Source organism: Rattus norvegicus, chromosome 17 (genome assembly GCF_021556685.1).
Source record: "Rattus norvegicus strain SHRSP/BbbUtx chromosome 17, alternate assembly SHRSP_T2T, whole genome shotgun sequence".
NCBI lineage: Eukaryota > Metazoa > Chordata > Mammalia > Rodentia > Muridae > Rattus > Rattus norvegicus.
In genome coordinates this window covers 28,278,585-28,297,526 of record NC_141550.1, presented here as the reverse complement: position 1 = coordinate 28,297,526, position 18,942 = coordinate 28,278,585, and the positions used below count along the sequence as shown (strand labels likewise).

The 18,942-nt window shown below is 44.4% G+C and overlaps 1 protein-coding gene across 43 annotated transcripts in view; it reads left to right on the top strand.

Annotated features, from left to right (window-relative positions):
- The window catches only part of Fars2 (phenylalanyl-tRNA synthetase 2, mitochondrial), a 434,171-nt gene that overhangs the window by 365,775 nt on the left and 49,454 nt on the right, over positions 1-18,942 (top strand).

Below are 18,942 nucleotides of genomic sequence, written 5' to 3'. Positions count from 1 at the left end.
TAGGCCATGGATAAAATTGATAAAGCACACCAATCTTACTTGTTCTGTTGGATTAACTCAATAATTGCACTCATCTAGGTAGTCACCCTAAAATTCCTTTATGCACGTTTCTTGTAGAGGCCTCTTCTCCTGCCACCCCATACCTCAAAGCAACTGCATCCTGATGTGCAACACTGTCTCTAGGTATTGTTCTTGAGCTCTGGAGAATTGGAGTTGCATTTATTATCCTCATGAGCTTGAAATAAGTTAGTGTCCTTTGGAACAGTGGCCATTCCAGCAGAGACCCGTTTACATGAGTTCAAGAACCCACTTAATAAGACAAAGAATTGAATTCAGTACTTAACAGTCTGAACTTAGCCCAGAAACATCACACTCCACCATAGTGGGTAGGACCAAGGACTTCATCCATATCAGCCAGATAACTAAACGGAAGTGCACACAGCTGGATCCCCAAGAGTTTCATCTTCCCTTAGGGTTTCCTTTTGCTTACTTGAGAAGAAATCAGGAAGCGTTAAAGGTCAGAGATACTCACTACATGCACGACATGAAGAAACACTAGAAGCCAAGGCAATAAGGGAAGGACGAGGAATCTACCCTTCCCTAACTTCCTCAGAGGCGGCTCCTCCTTTCCCTAAGGAACAGGACAGCTTCTGCTCTGCGCGTAAGATCTGACTTCTGTCAGTGCACTTCCTCTGAGGAGTCCCACTCTGACCTGTCTCTGGATTGCTATGACTACCACTAGCCTTCTTATACTACCAAAATTGGCAGTAGCTGCTTTTTAATAGCATTACTGGAGTTTCTGGCAGTGGGAGTCACTTTGATAGCTATCATTGCATACCCTTCTCACTGCATACATACCCTTCTCACTACATACATACCCTTCTCACTACATACATACCCTTCTCACTGCATACATACCCTTCTCACTACATACATACCCTTCTCACTGCATACATACCCTTCTCACTGCCTACATACCCTTCTCACTACATACATACCCTTCTCACTACATACATACCCTTCTCACTGCATATATACCCTTCTCACTGCATACATACCCTTCTCACTACATACATACCCTTCTCACTACATACATACCCTTCTCACTGCATACATACCCTTCTCACTGCATACATACCCTTCTCACTACATACATACCCTTCTCACTGCATACATACCCTTCTCACTGCCTACATACCCTTCTCACTACATACATACCCTTCTCACTACATACATACCCTTCTCACTACATACATACCCTTCTCACTGCATACATACCCTTCTCACTGCATACATACCCTTCTCACTACATACATACCCTTCTCACTGCATACATACCCTTCTCACTACATACATACCCTTCTCACTACATACATACCCTTCTCACTACATACATACCCTTCTCACTACATATATACCCTTCTCACTACATACATACCCTTCTCACTGCATACATACCCTTCTCACTACATACATACCCTTCTCACTACATACATACCCTTCTCACTGCATACATACCCTTCTCACTACATACATACCCTTCTCACTACATACATACCCTTCTCACTGCATACATACCCTTCTCACTACATACATACCCTTCTCACTGCATACATACCCTTCTCACTACATACATACCCTTCTCACTACATACATACCCTTCTCACTGCATACATACCCTTCTCACTACATACATACCCTTCTCACTACATACATACCCTTCTCACTGCATACATACCCTTCTCACTACATACATACCCTTCTCACTGCATACATACCCTTCTCACTACATACATACCCTTCTCACTACATACATACCCTTCTCACTGCATACATACCCTTCTCACTACATATATACCCTTCTCACTACATACATACCCTTCTCACTGCATACATACCCTTCTCACTACATACATACCCTTCTCACTACATACATACCCTTCTCACTGCATACATACCCTTCTCACTACATACATACCCTTCTCACTGCATACATACCCTTCTCACTACATACATACCCTTCTCACTGCATACATACCCTTCTCACTGCATACATACCCTTCTCACTGCATACATACCCTTCTCACTACATACATACCCTTCTCACTACACACATACCCTTCTCACTACACACATACCCTTCTCACTGCATACATACCCTTCTCACTGCATACATACCCTTCTCACTACATACATACCCTTCTCACTGCATACATACCCTTCTCTCTGGCTCAGTGTATTTCCCCTTCCTTGAGAACACTCCAGGTAACCCTGTGACAATGGGTCTAATATCATGTATTCACCTTTTTAAAAAATCACTAAATAACACTAAATAACCAGCTTGTGTGTGTGCCAGATGTCCTTCAATTGATCCTTAGAAGCCAAGAACTCTGGCCTGGTCACAAAAGCCATGATTCACTGGAGCTGGCAAATGGTTATCATAGAAGATAGTTTACTTCTCCTTGAGGAACAGCCCTTCCCAAGCCCATATGCCATCCCCTTGCTCACTCTGTTTAGGGGAGCCCCAGCACCCAAGACCTGTCAGGCTATGGCTTTTCTCCTCCCTGGTAGATATGTGCCCGTGTCCCTCACTGCTGCCTACCTATTCCTAAGTGTGAACTTCCTTGGGATGCTTGCCTTGGTTTCACTCCCCTTGTCCCTCATCCTCCATCAGACCCACAAGGGTACCTCCTGGATCTCTTCCTGAAGCCATCTTCTCTTTTAATTCTAGAGCCATATCCCTTGCTGCCTGCTGCTCACTCTTGCCTGGGTGACCTGCTGACACCTTAGGCTACATGTGGATAATACATGGTTACCTTGTGCTACCTGGATTCTTTCTCTAACCTGGGGGTGGCCTCTCCATCACCTTCCTACTGCCTCCTATGTTATCCATTCCCTTCCCCCTTTTCTTCCCTGACCAAGGTGGCTAGCCAGCCCAGAGCTGAGGGAGTTCCTCCCTATGTGAGCCACTCCTCTCTGCTGGGCCTTTGCTCTCTAATCTGTCCTAAAAGTGGCTGTCCAGCTAGTCTTCCTTGATGCCAGTCTGGTGCCTCCTGCTGCTTATTCTCCGTATTAAACCAAGTTCCCAGGACCCTAATGGTCCCATAATGCTCTTCCTTACCTTCTATATTCTACACATATGTCCCTCCTTGAGAGGTTCAGATCATTGTTCCCATGTCATGAGTGCCTGTCATACTCCCCAAATCTGAGCTCTCCCATCTCCTTCCTCTCCATTTGGAGTTCCTGCCCATTCTGTGTTTCCCTGCCCAGCCACTCTGTTTTATACTTGTTTGTTCTAGCTGTAAGCTGCCCTATGCTGTTTACTCCATTGGCTATCATTGCCTTTATCTTCTGTGTTCAGCAGTGATGCTTGGTCTTCTGACTGTGTTAGCTGACAGCTCTTTGATAGTCAGAGACTATGTCTTGATCATCATCACATCCCTCTGATATAGCCACTGGTCATTGGTGTCACAGTCACCTCAGGATTTGTCCCATCCCATGTCAAGTGATGTTGACCTCTTAGAGACTTGAAGGTTGTAAGGCTGGCTGGTAGCTAACTAGAATTCTGCCAGGAGTCCTAACAGTAACACCCCAAGGACATTCTTTTTACCCCAAGGCTGCACATACAACTGACTTTCCAAGTAGGAAGACATGCAGCTTGTTTCTGCATGCATCCTTGCACATAAGCTGGTGATCACAGGCCGTATCTTAAATGTCTGTGTTGCCTTCCATGTTTGAACAGAAAGATGTGCTCAGTGACTCCTGCTACTTCTGTGCCTTGTCTCCAGCCTTGCCATTTACCAGATGTTACGGGGGTGCCAGCAGAGCAGCCCTTTAGAGGAGAGCTTTGTTTGACTTGGAGGTGGTATTTGACTTTGTAGTCTCTGCATCCTTCAGGATGCTCGTGTTTTCAGGAGCAGAGCCATATTTACAGCCCAAGCAGATGCAGCCCAGCTTTCTCCAGTGTGCCCTGATGAGCCAAAATGTCTTGCTTTGGTTTTAGCAGAGGCACAGCCAGCCCAGGCCTGTGCGTGTCTGCTTCCTCTACTTGCCCCTGTTCTGTTGTGTTCTTTCTCTTCCTTTGATTAGAGGCCCACGAGATATCATCACCTTGCTGCCAGTTTGCAGAAAAAAGCGAGTGTGTCCATGCAGTTTCCTGTGGATCTTGCCAGCGGTTCACAGCACGGGCTACCCACGCTACGCTGGAGAGCCATGAGTCACTCATAAAAGCACAGTCTCATTGCCACCTGGGCAATAACCAGTATTCTGATAGTGCATGGATTTGAAAAACAAATTCAGCATCTGTGGCTTCGAGGCCTTCATTGAGCCACTAAGCATCAGAAAACCCTGATGCTAGGTCAGACTTCCCCACCAGACCTCAAGGAGAGGTAGAGACAAGCACAGCGCGGTTAGAGGGAGTTATTGCATACCGGCCAGACCTGCAGATATGCTCCAAGTCACTGAGCATGAAATGGGATAGCCAAGGCTGGAACCCAGGCTTTCGATAGCACAGTCTCCCTGTTGGGTAACATGGCCAGACACTGATATTCTTGTAAATGGACCATGATAGTACCTCTCCTGCCTCCCATGGGAGGGTATACAAGACAGCATCTGCCAGTCTACCTTGAAATGTGAACCTGCCAACAGAGGAGTATAGTTTTCTTCATGCCATGTCTATCCCCAATGTACATCAGAGGGTCCCAGAGATTTATGGACCGCAGTTGTTGCCCTAGTAGAGTCTTCCATCATCACTGTGAATCCTCCCATTGGAAAGTAGAAAAAAGCTCAAGTGGCAACAGATGTGGTGCCCCCTGCCTCCAGTGAAACATCATAGGCCGTCAGTGGTGGTGTAGTTTTTGAGCTTTGTCTCTGCCTTTGCTGGACAGGGATGCTATATTATAGTCTCCGCAAGGATTCACTGTGCACTTCAAGTGCATTTCAGTTACAAACATCAGTGCTGATGTTGTCTCTGAAAAGCAACACAGTGTGCAGTTGTATTTCAATTACCAAACCAGAGGGAGCCAAGGAGATTATCCAAGCAAATGGGAAGAACATTGTTCACTTTGGCAAGTGATATAAATGTGTACGTTATAACTATTACCACAGGAAAATCAAATGCAGTTTGCTCTGTTCTTTGGTAGAATATGCTTGCTTAGCCTGGAAATTGGACTGGGTGTCTACTGGACTACCACCACATTTACCTCTCACTTTAAATAATAATGTGTCCTAGTCACATGTCAGACACACACGTGCACTAAACTCGGAGCTTACTAATTGCTGCTCCTATCTAGAATGTCTATAGAAAGGCCTTGTGAGGGAGCACTCTTGAGCACTGATCAGCACTCCTGGAATAGCTTTCATAGGGCTGTATCCCTATCCCTGGGCTCCCGCCCCCAACCCCAGCCCACAGGATACTGCATGTGTAAGCAAACCATTGCTAGGAACCTTGGCCAGGTGAGTATCATTCTTAGGGAGCAGAGCTGAAGAACATATTGCTGCCTGGCTCTGTTGTATTTTTTCAAACCCATGAAATTTAGGCCATATGCTTACATCTCTCATTGGCTGATTGCCCTGTGCAATTAATACATATAGAACAACAACTTTTTTAAGAAGTCTGTTTTGGAGAGAAGTTGAATGATGTGAAATGCTGCTGTTCTGTTTTGAGAATACGCTCGTGTGTGTGTGTGTGTGTGTGTGTGTGTGTGTGTGTGTGTGTGTGTTTGTGTGCACATGTGTGTGCATATGTGTGTGCACGTGTGTATGTGTGTGTGCAAACATGTGTACATGCTCTCCATTCACAATGCCGTTTATAAAGTATCCGTTGTAGTTTCACTGGTCAGGTTTATGTCGTACCTTTGTTGTTAAGGAGTCAGAGATCTTTGCTAACTCAGGAGGCCACTGCTGATGTACAAGTGAAGTGCAAAGCAAGTGACTTAGAATCCAGGCAGGTTCGTCGATGTGAATAACAGCACACCGCCACCTCTGGGTTGAGCATTCACTAGTGGCTATTGGGTGAGATGGCCAAACCTGGTGGAGAGGTTTTTTGTATCACTACCCAGGGATTCTTTGCATCCCTTGCCTCTCCCTAAATCTCCATCTATATCCTAAAGCTCAAAAGAAAGCTTATTCACAAAACTTAAGAACGTTTTGGAGATAGACCATGGTAAATGGCAACACAACAAATTCAAAAGACCGACCCAGTGCAAGACTTGAGGAAGCTTTACATGAACCTCCATGTGTCTCCATGGTGGCAGTAGGCCCTGCAGGAGCCAGTTGACAAAGCAGACATAATTTGTTTTGTTCTATGAGCAGCTCTCTCATCTGTGCCATGGGCTGACTCAGGCTTCCACACAGTCTATATGCCCTCCCATTTTATATTTACAGAAACTGAAGTTCAAACGGCCTATGTTCTCAGGATCACACAGTTGGTGAGGATCAGAGCCAGGATTTGACCAAGAGGGCCTGATGTAGCCCTTCCCTGTTTAAACAGATTTTTATGTGCCCCATTGTATCTCACCCGTGTCCTTACCTACATTTCCTCAATACTTCTTGTCCTTAGATAAGTGTACCATTCCCTGCTTTTCAGTACCAATCACAGAGTGCATACCACTGCCATCGCTTTTAGAACACTGGCACTGCTTCTCAGAAAACCTAGGAACCCTTAGGTCGGTCACCCTCCTCCTGTTTTTCCTACCTGACTCCACCCTGGTAACCACTGCCCTACTTTCTGTTGCTATAGGTTTTCCTACTCTGGATATTTCATATACACAGAGTTATAGAACATGCGACTACTTCTGTCTACTCTCAAGGGTTGTTTATTTTATGAGATCCATCCATGTGCCATTTTAAAAATAAATATTAAAGCATTTTGATAGCTCATTGTGTATATATTTTATTATGCAGTTTTATATAAGACTATGTACTTTAAGCATATTTCTTCCACCAGACTCCGCCTACCCTCCCCTTCCATTTTTTTAAATGGAAATGGTAAAGTGTTTCATTGTATGACTTTCTAGTGATTGATTCATAATTTAATGAATGCTAGGTTTGCTCCTATATGTCAGCTCTCATGATGATACTGCTATAAACATTTGTGTCAATGTTTTCTGCAGACACATTACTCTCATTTCTCTTGGGTGTAGATTCCTGGGTCACCAGGTCATTCCATGTTTAACTGTTTGAGGGACTGCCAACTATTTTACATTCCAAAGAGACCCTCCACTGCACTCTCACTGCTATGTGCAAAGTTCACAGTCCTCCATATTAGCTTTAGTTTAGCTATCCCAATGAGGATTTCTCATTCTGACTCTGATTTGCATTCCTCTGACAGTGTATTCTTTTCATGGTATTTTAATTTTTCTTTCATTTATGATTTATTGTGGGTACCTGCCATGACTTACCTGTGAAGGTCAGAGGACAGCACGGACTCAGTTCTTTCCATCGGCCATGTGAGGGTGGGATTCAGGTTGTCAGGCCAGCAAGCACCCTTACTCACTGAGCCATCTTGCTGACCCAGCGTTTGCTGTCTTGTGTTATTTTAAACTATGTCGTAGCTCAAGTTGGCCTGGACCTTATGGTCTTCCTGCTTCAGTCACTTTGTTGGTTGAGACAGTGTCTCTCTATGAAGCCCTGACTGTACTAGAACTTGATTGTAGACTCAAATTCACAGAAATCTACCTGCTTCTACCTCCTAAGTCCTATGATTAAAGTCATGCACTACCATGGCTGGCTACTGCTTTTAGCCTCTTGAGGTATGAGGTTTTCTGCAAGGTATACACTTGTACCTAACAACCCCCCTATCTTTTAACATTAGTTACAGGTCTTTCTGCACAAAAAAAAAAATGTATATGTATACATAGTAGAAAAAGCACATTTGAAAAAGATGACCATAATTTCTTTAATTTTTTTGAGAAATTCACATATGAGACACTGTATTTACATCACTTCCACCCTTCCTCTTCCCTCTAACTCCCATAGAATGTCTCCCCACTCCCTCTTGAATTCATGATCTCTTCTTATATAATTATCATCGATATTTATGTATAGGTTTATGTAGTTATACACACATTTATTTTATACTGAGTTAAATTAATGTTCACAGAAACCTGTGTTTGAGGCTGCATACTAAGTTTAAAAAACTTATCCCTGGAGAAAGCTGACTCTCCCTTCCTTAGCAGCCATGATTAGCTGTAGCCCTCCATGTAGGGTGGGGTCTTGTGAAAATGTCCCCATGTATGCTGGTGTGCCAACTTATTAACTACAATGCCAGTCTTATGTAGGTAACCATATTGTTGAGATTTCATGGGTGTGCATCCCTGCCACTTCTAGAAGGCACCATCTCACAGGAAGCATCTTGGTCCTCTGACTATTACAACCTTTCCACGCCCTCTTACACAATGTTCTGAGCCTCAGATGTATACATTGTTCAACCACAATATTGTAGTCTATGCTTTTAAAGCTTTGAATTACCAAATTAAATAATCTTCAAATTGTCTTCTTTGTTCCATAGTTTAAACAAGGCCAGCACTTGCCTTCAGTTGATGTCCCTTGGATTTCTTCATCTATGAGCTCCCCGCCCTATCACATATCCTGTTGTGATTGAAGTTGGGTCAGTTGAATTCAGCAGTTTTCTTATTCTGAGCTCTGAAAGGTGTGTCCCATGGTATCATTTCACATGCTCTTGTGTCTTCTGATTTCCTTCAAGGAAGCTGAATCTAGAGGGTTGATCAGATTTAAGTTACTTTGTTTGGCAGGACTTTTATTGGCAAAGGCATACATCACTATGTCTCTTGTTGTACCTTTAGAATTAGTTAGGATTAGTTAGGTAAGATGTTATGTACGATATGTATTATAGGGCTGGAGAGATGGCTCAGTGGTTAAGAGCACTGACTGCTCTTACAGAGGTCCTGAGTTCAAATCCCAGCAATGACATCATGGTTCACAACCATCTGTAATGAGATCTGATGCCCTCTTCTGGTGTGTCTGAAGATAGCTACAGCGTACTTATATATAATAAATAAATCTTGAAAATAACTAAAAATAAAAAACAGTATATATTATAAAATCCCCATATATTCATGTTCTCCAGAGAACCAAAACTATCACCACATTTATAAGATGTAATTTGTTAGACTGGCCCAGAGGATGAGACCCTGGATAATCCTGCTGGGGCCTCTGTAGGCTATGGAGCCAGGGAAACTATTAACTGCTTAATCCAAGAAGGTAGAAGTATCAGAATAGAACCATTAACCAGTCCAAGAAAGAAGATCGGGAAGATGTGTTGGTTCGAAGAAGACTGTCTCCCATGGGCTTAGGTATTTTAATTCCAGTTGATAGGGCTCTTTGGGAATGTTAAATGCTGTAGCCTCACTGGAGGAATACATCACTGGGGCAGACTGTGAGGTTATATAGCTTACCCTACTTCCACTTCACTCTCTTTGATTTGTGCCTAAAATTGAGGAGCTGAGCTTTCTGTTCAGCTGCAGTGCCTGCCACTCGATGCCATCATTAGTCACTCTGATGGATTCCTATTCCTCTGAAAATTAAGCCAAAATAAAATATTGCTTCCATAAGTTGCCTTTGGTCACAGTGTTTTATCACAGCAGCAGAAAAGTAATTAATACAAACCCTGAGGAGCCATGATATACATCTAAATGCAAAGCATAAGGAACTTGGAACATGATGTCCAGGAGAAACAGGAAAAATGACTCTCATTTTTCCCATTGTCCCACTCAAAGGGGACAAACGCAAGCAAGAGAAAGTGTCTATCATGAGCTTATTTGTCCAACAAAACCCTCAGCCTATTGGATGACATCTTTTTTCTTCCCCTGTTGCTGTAATAAAACACTCTTGACTAAAGCAACAGTTTGTGTAACTCATGATTTCATATTACAGTTCTTTATGGCGAGAAAGAGAAGGTGTCAATAGCCTTGATGTCCACAGTCAAATAGAGAGCAGCATATGCTAGTACTAACTAGTTTTCTCCATCCTTACTTGATCCAACGTTCCCAGCCTAGGGAATTGTGCCACCCAGAATGAGTCACCCCATATGAGTCAAAGTAATAAAACTGCCCAGAGGCCCACCTTCCAGGTAACTCTTAACTGTTTTCAAGTTCTCAGTCAACACTAGTCTTCATAGATAGTGTGGCCTTCACTGAGGGTCTTCCCACCTCAGCCTACATTCTAGTTCTGTCTGTAAACTCTCACAGATAGACCCAGAATTGTAGCTGGCCAATTCTCTATGCATGCAATCCTTTGTGTAGCCAGTTTTACAACCAAAACTACCCATCACATCCTTCCGTCATCCTTTTGCCCTAGCAATTTTTGCAGTCATCCGTAAGCATTGCCTAGACCTGCTGTTCAGGAGGGAAGCTTGCTTTCCTAATCAGTCTCACCAGATATCTGCTGAGAATGTGATCTTTCAACCATACTGCTGTTTCCCTTGAATTGCAAGGATAGTGAGGTGTTGACAATTAAAGGAGTATTTTCCTTTTTATGCTAATTACATAATACTTTTATTCAGCTCCTCTGTGCTAGACTGTGAACTTTTGAGAGCCAGCCTCGACCTGATGTACTCTTGGACCCCAGCACACACGTGCTGCCCAGTCTGGCCTATGGCAGGGCTCACTAAGTGGAGGCTGCTGGGTGGGTTGGGTCCTCCTTGCTGTGCCTGCTTCCTAACTTGGCAGCCCTTTGCTAGAACTTCTGGCTCCCTGGATATTTTACCGGTGCCCTGTAAACATCAGTGCAGGTAAGAGGGACCAGGACACATGAATGTACACAGTGACATTTGGAACATCAAATCCAAGGCTGCAATTCAAAATTAAAATGGTAATTTTTTTTTCTTTTTAGCCAAAACGTTTTTTATCTAATTAAACCAGAAAATGTGTGGGCTACATACTTAACCAGGCTGTTCCACTGCAGCCTGAGGAATCTGACTCTACCTAAGGCTGTTCATTGTTTTGAATCTAAAATAAAGGGTTATTTTTTAATTCTGCTTATTAAATTCAGGCCAGTGTATTTTTAAAACAAATCACATCTGTAGAGTCTTCCTGATAATGCTGAGTCTTTGCTTTTCCTGAACCCCACTGCCTGTCTGGCCGGTCTTCATGGGTATGTTCCTGGCAATAACAGCCTGACCAAAGCTAATCACCATTTGCCTCTCAGGGTCTGAGTCCTGTTACCACCCCATGCCCTTCACTACTGACTGTTAGCCTTGTCGGAGGACTAATTTCCCTGTGCCTTAGAGGCAGCACCGGGATGCTAACATAGCATTTGGGAAACAAAGACTCTGTTCTGCAAATCCCAGCCCAGGCCGCTTGAGTTCATTCTCCATACATTCTCTCAGGCTTAAGCACAGAGCCACACTTTATGTGGAATCTACCAGAAGTTCTGGTGACATAGCCTCCAAGATCCAGGGTTGCCAGTAGGTCATCCTGTATGGCTCTATAACAGAGAGGACACCTTTCCACAAGACCTGAAGTTCAGTTTCTGCAACCCACTCCCATACAATCATGTAAAGCTCAGTGTTTACTTTTCTGGAATTACGCTGCCTGGTAGAATTACACTGTGTGGACTCTATTTTACACAGAAATTGCGACAATCACAGTGTCTCTTCCTGAAAGGAGCTTGCAAGCTGCTTTTAAAACGTGGCGTGCCCTGCCCTGCAGAGAAGGAATGTTTAAATGCTGCTGTCATTTTTTTCACCATCTATTCATAATGCAGGAATAAAAATACCTTAAGACCAGTAGTTGACAGTAAAGCCATACATATGTTCTCATAAAACTAGCTTTACAATTGTCGTCTTGCTGTAGACACTTAGGGAAAAGACAAGGATAAAAAAATAGCAGCAGACATCCATGACGGTTCTGAGGTGTTCATCCATGGGGGTGAGGCAGTCTCCTGTACGTTTGTGAGCTGTTGTTCAAACTGCTGGACTTGTGAGCCTACATCATCAAGCAAAGAATAGGCTTTCCCAGATGTCAACTGGAGATGTTTTTAAAGAAAGAAGCTTCAGAAAGGAGACAGGTGTCAGAGAGAATGTCTTCAGTATGCGGCCCAGGGTTACTCAGTTTAACAGTCGAACTGGGGTTCCCAAGCCAGCAGAGCTCTGGGTGCCCTTTGTGTTCTTTTCTCTTTCAGGAATGCTTGTGTGTGGTGTGTGTGTGTGCCTGTGTGTGTGTGTGTGTGTGTGTGTGTGTGTGTGTGTGTATGTGTGTGTGTGCCTGTGTGTGTGTGTGTATGTGTGTGTGTGCCTGTGTGTATGTGTGTTTGTGTATGTGTGTGCCTGTGTGTGTGTATGTGTGTGCCTGTGTATGTGCCTGTGTGTGTATGTTTGTGTGTGCTTGTGTGTGGTATGCTTGTGTGTGTGTATATCTGTGTGTGTATCTGTGTGTGTGTGTGTGCCTGTGTATGTGTATGCCTGTGTGTGTATGTGTGTGCCTGTGTGTGTATGTTTGTGTGTACTTGTGTGTGTGAGTGTGTGTCTGTGTGTGTCTATGTGTGAGTATGTGTGTGTGTGTGTGTGTGTGTGTGTGTGTGCTTGAGACAGCTTTCATGTGTAGCTTTCACTATGCCAATTTGCACTCAAACTTACAATTCTCCTACCTGAGCCCCACAACTGGATGACACCCAGCCCTCTTTTACATCCTTGAAAACTAATTGTAGACTCTGAAGAGTTTGGGTTTACAGTGTAATAGCTACAGGTAATAGCCATCTGAAAATTATAACCAGAAGTTTACTAAGTATTTTATTAATTCATTAACAATGAAGCTTTGAATAATTAGAATATACAGCCATGAAAAAGAACTATAACATTTTCATAAAGAGTAGCATTGATTTGTACTTTCTTTTATTTATTTTCATTTGCCCAAAGATAAATTATCTCCATTCTAACAGTCCAGTGGTAAGGCCAGAGCCTACATCAGTAAGTATCCATTCCTGTAGGCTGAGGTAGGTGTCAGCAGGTCTACTCTATGGCCATGCAGTAGTTGCAGGAAATGCAGTTTTAAAGTTGTGTTGTTTTAGAACAAGATGCTACCTCATGGTGTTCTATGAGACTCTCAGTTGCCAAGATAGGAGAACAAAACTTTATGAATAAAAGTGTGCCTCATCTTCCTTCTATGGATCTTTCTATGGTTTGTTTGCGGGCTGGGGTGGGTATGAAGCTTCCTGTTGGTTATGACATTTAGTTCATGAAGTTTTTACAGGAGGCCTGTAGCACTTGTCTTCAATGGCACCGCTTTTCCCATTATGAAACTCCTCTGATCTGTGTTTCCTTAAGTAGCTGTTGCAGCTTGTTTGCGTTGTCATGTTAATGTGAGAAGTGGCTCTCCAGTGACACAGTGGAATGAATGGGCTTTGTAACGTTCTTTCAGCCTATCACACAAAGAGCCTCTATTGTTGCTTGGGACAGAAGAGTCATTTGATGACTGGAATAGGGTGGACTGCATGTGCATCTAATGTCTTTAACTATGATAAAATGCACTGCAATTGCTGCCAACTTTAGAATTCGCTCCCTCGGTTTCTCTCTCCTACTTGCTTCTAAGCATTTCTTTCACTGTAACATTTCTTGGTTTTCCTTCTTCCATTTTATTCCCACCGAGTTCTGAGTAATTGATGGCCATCATAGGTCCATCAGTAATCATCCAACCCTGGTGGCTTCACTGCTTCTTGTCTTAGGTCCAAAGTATCCTGTATGGGGTGGCATAGATGCTCTAAGTATTATTTCAAGGACAATACTCCCATTCTAAGAAGCCCTGGACAATGTTTAATACAATCCCTAGCCTACGGTTGCTTCCACCAAGTGGCCCCTTGCCCGCCTATCTACTTGGATATCTCAGTCCGAGTATCTAAGCCCATATCTATTTTGTGCTTGCCGACTTCATCAAGTACCCTGAGAGCTTTGAACACCCCATCTCTCCTGCTCAGGATGTCTTTCCCCTCGTTTTGCCTGAAAAGCAATTGATTTTATTTCCTTCAGCCCTGTGTTTCTCAAGGCTCTTCAGTGTGGGACCCTTTTCCTCCCAGATAGCTGTTGAAGAACAGGTAGCTTCTGTCATCTTTTTGCCCTACCCTTGGCTCTTCTCCATTGTTCTCTGTGTCTTGTTAGGGAGACAGATCTACACATATCAAACCATATCAACAGGTTTCCTCTGACCTATGTCAGCTTGGCTACACTGTGGTACTCAGCTGTTGAAGTGACAGCATTTGTGCAACATAGCTGACATAGGGGCATCTTAACTTCTGGTGTATACATTGTTTCCAAAATTTCACCTGAGCGTGAATAGCAGGCTCCTTGTGCTCATTATTAGTAATCTCCGCCATCCTGGGCCTCACAATAACCATTGCAAATAAAAAGTGGTATTCTATAAAACAGTCTCTGGATCACTGTGTTTTTCTTTGATACAACTTGATAGGTCATTGTGTAGACATGTGCACACAGGTTTCCCATCCAGTTACACAGACTATTAAAAAATGGATGCCGAAGACTTGAGATTTAATAAAGACAATTTTTACTGCTTTTAAGACAAATTTTCAAAAATTCTTTTTTCCCTGGATTTATTGGACGAAACTTAAATTATTATACTTGTCTCCCCACACATATGAGTAGAGTGAAAAGGAAATCTGGTAACTACATGCCCCATTGCCTTGGTCTGAAGTAGCATACAGGGAGTCTTGTCCACCTTTTGCTTCTGTATCAATAGTGTGTCAACAGAGAGAAACACATGGAATGCTGTGCAGTGGTTTGACCTTAGGAATACTGAGGAAGAGGTCTGGGCCTCCACAAATGCCTACGGAGCACCCTCTGGTACTAGATACATCCTCTGGCCTTTCTTCTTGTAAAGTAAGGAAGCTAAAAACCAGTAGATGCTGGGCATTCTATTAGCAAAGTGGGGGTGCATTGTCTGGGCAGTTCTCCCAGTTCCATGGTCATGAGGTGCTGCTCCAGGGGTGGGGTGGGGGTGACAGTTCATCTGCATGTGAGATGCTGCTCCAGGGGTGGGGTGGGGTGACAGTTCGTCTGGATGTGAGAGCAGTGGGGTGAGTGGCTATCAGGTGCCAAGGAAAGATGATACTTGGGATGTTCTGGACACAGAAAGGAGCCCAGTGAAGAGAGTGTGATAGGCAGGAAGACCAGGGAGGTGCCGTGCCCCACCTGATCTAGCTCAGAAAACAAGGTCAAAGCTTGATGCTATCCCAAGATGCTCTTCAGAAGGTTTGTGACAACAGGACAACAGCCCCCTCCCTCAAAAAAAATATGCTGCATCTACTTCCTTTCTTCTCTAAGTGGTCATAGCTGGATTCAAAATTCTAACACTCTAAATACAATACAAAGAAAATCCCTAAAGATTATATACGGCATGATGCTTTATAGAATACAAACCAAGTCATAAGCTACTGCGGTTGTGGTAGGGATAAAAAGTCAGCAAGTCTGGGGAACAGTGTTAATGTTCAGAGAGAGGCATTCAGATGGTAGGTTGGGGAGACTCCAGAGAGCAGGAAGGTCATGAGGAACAGTGAAGGACACCGACAATGACATGGACCAGCTGACTGTGGGGACTGTGCATCATGACAGGCAAAGTGTGGGGTGGAGGGTGGAGGGTGAGTTCACTGACAGAGCGTGTGCTTAGCACGGTCAGGGCCAAGATTCTATCCCCAACACCACAACCACTAAAGCAAAGGAAAGGAGAGAAAGGAGAACAGTCAAATCGCAACACATTTTAATTTTTATTCACCGAGCATTAGCTTCCTAGCTTGTTTGGACCACAACTGCATGCAAACACCAAGTATAGCATTGTGGGTAAGAACATGGGTCCTAGGAGAATGCTTTTGGGTTTGAAACTTTCTTTAAGACCAACTGTGCTACCTAGGGCACATTGCTGACACTGCCAGGCCTCCATGTCACCTGCAGTGGACTAGTAGCAGCTCTCCTTGTGGGGCTGCTGAGACTGCTTACTGGGATACAGCCTATCCACTGTCGTTCCGAAGTCTCTCTCATGAGTACACTTGCCTCCTCTCCATTCTTTTCTCTCCTTGTTAGGGAACCAGGGACCAGAAATGAAGCAGCTTCGTGGTTCTGTTCTGTTTTGTTTGTGAGGGAAAAGTTGTTGATTCTGTTCTTAAGAATGTTTGAATTCAATTCTTTTTGCCTGAGGATGATATTTTTATCTTAGATGATTGTTCTTTGAACAAGCAGTAAGAAAGCAAAATGAAATTGGGAGGCTGAGTACTCTCTTCCTGAAAAGAAGCTTCAGGGCTTTGGGCCAAAATGTGGCTGGAAATGAATTTTAGAAACATCCATGGTGGGCAGCCTCAGCTGAGCAGCCTGCTGGTGAGAGGCACGTTCCCCAGGGCTGCAGAGCCCTGCACAGCAGTGGTCACACTGGAACCCTCCTGCGTGGGGCTGATGGAGAAAGGACATCAATGGGAACTTCAGGGCTACTCCAGGCAGGGGCTTTCCCAGTGCAGCCCCTCCTCTCCCTGCACACTGAAATCCTCTTGAACAGGTTCGGAATCTGCCTCATTAGTCTGTTTCCATAATTATATCGGTTATTTTTCTCGTTACTGTTTCCAAATACCTGGCAAGATACAACTTAAGGGAGCATCAAAGATAAGGTTTGATTCAGACTCTCAGTCCAGAATTGTGGGGACAGCACATCCAGTTAGTGGTGGCAAGAACATGCGGCTGGGACACGTTTCTCAGCAAGCCAGAGTGCAGAAGTACACCAGAAGCAGCAAAGGCCATAACCCTCAGTGCTAACCCTGGGCTCACAGACCGAACTCCAAAGGTTCCACGGCCTCCTAACACAGCACCAAGAGTCAGGCACCAGGTAGTAAAAGAAATGCGTCTGTGGGGAACATTTTCACATCTAGACCACAAGAACAGTTTAGACCCTTTTTCCTAAAGCAAGAATAACCCAGTCCTGTCAACCATCAGAGACCAACATGGCAGATATCACACGTCAGAACTGTAAACTGAATTCAGGTCCCACTGACGAAGAGGAACTAGTAGAGACCAGAGCAAGCCACAGTGAAAGGGGACGGCTTTGCTCTAGCTGCTATTAATATTATCCTCATCAGTGCTGTTATTTTGGGAATGTTAATTGGAAGGCAGGTGGGTGAATTTCAGCAGGTAAGTGACTGACGCAGTAGGGCACACTGGCACTTCAAGACCCGCCTTGGAAAGACCGCGTGTGCTACACCTGCCCACCACCATGGCACCTGCTTATGCTTCCTCTCACAAATAGAAACTCTATTTTTTTTCATTCTAAAACCTTTTTTTAAATCCTCACTTGGATTAATCACATGCCACAACCCTTCCTCAGGCTGTGCAACAAACATGTGCATGTTCAGTGAAGCCCTGCCCACAGGTGACTCCGGGTGGCAGTTTCCAAGCCCTGGCACGGCTCAGTTCTAAATGGTACACATTTCATGGCTGTGGCCCAACAAGATGTTGACAGTGATGACAGCTATACCGGCAGGGGAATATTTAAGCTGTAATGTTAAGTCAAATAAAAACTGAAGCTGTATGGTTGTAAAAACATGAATATATGCTGTCCTTGGTAGTTGACCCATAAGGAAGCATAAGCACATGGAGGTAGGCAGGGACCTACATGCCTGACTCACCACAATAATGGCTTCCCATTTATGTTTTCATACTGAAATAAGGGTAGAAAGGGTTAAGGAGAGGGTGCTGCCAACAAGGACTCTGGACCTCATGAAGCCCTCTGCTGGGCAGCTCTTTTCAGCAGAAAAGCGGGGCTATATATGTGGGAGAACTAACATGGTGCAGAGCTGAACACCCCTCCCTGCATACTCTCTCACACTGCGACGCACCGTCTGTTAACTAGACACCCCTAGCCAGTGACTCCTTCAAGCTCTCAGAGACTACGAGGTCTTCCCTTCCACGTGGACAACCCTTCCAGGAAGCATGGGATGACAATAGCATCCTTTGGCTGTCGGTTGATGGCTATTGCCAGACCAGCTATACCCGGTCAGGCACAAAGGATGGACCTTGGGAAAGTTGCACGATCTCACCGAGCCTCTCTTTTGCCATCTGTAAAGTGGAGTGACAGTTTCTGCTTTGCTGAGTCTTTCCAAGTAGGAGAGACAAAAATGTGTTGCTTGGCACCCAGGAAGCCGCTCAGTGCACAAGGAAGCTGCAGCAGCTGCTACTGTAGAAAGTGGGCGGGGTTATTGTAATGCAATTACTAGAGTGCCATCACTCTGCTCACCTCTAAGTCACTCTCCTCCTGGAGGTGGCACCCCATCCCTCCCCTTTCTGTCTCATCTGGGTTCTGGAGACCGTATTCCCATTGACCTCTGCTACTTCAGATTTGTTACTGCTTTCAAAGGTAGAGGAAGATTGCTGAACCACCAGAACATAGCAAGGCCAGACCAGGGTCTCACATAAGTATAAAGCAGGTACATCCACCCAAATCTGTATACTGAGACTTGGCCCCAGTACCAGCTCTGCTCAGCACTCGCTGCCTGCACCTCTCATTTGTTTGTCCTCTATCCAACGCTTTCCACTTTTCCACCTTCCAGAGAAACAACACTTGGCCATGTGGGCACTTGTTATATATTTAATAAGTGCCCCAATGAATTACTCAAGTGCAAATTCAGTATATCTGAGGAGTTCACAGACTTAGGGACACAGAGATCTTAGTACCTTTCCCATGGTGCGCATGACAGGTATGAGCACTTGCAGGGGTTCCGCCTTTGTTTGTGGCCATGTGTCCTTGGTACTTGAGAGCTTGGTCCAAGGGGCTTCCAACAGAAAGTTCTTTCTAAATTAGATGCCTGTCTTGGGGCAGAGGTCTGTTAGCTTGGACTGTTAAGAGGGCCACCCTAAGAATGAAATTGTTACAGGAGCAGCAGCAGAGTGAGTGGTGGCTCAGAGCTGAGCCTACAGTGGCACTTAATGGATGTTAAACAATC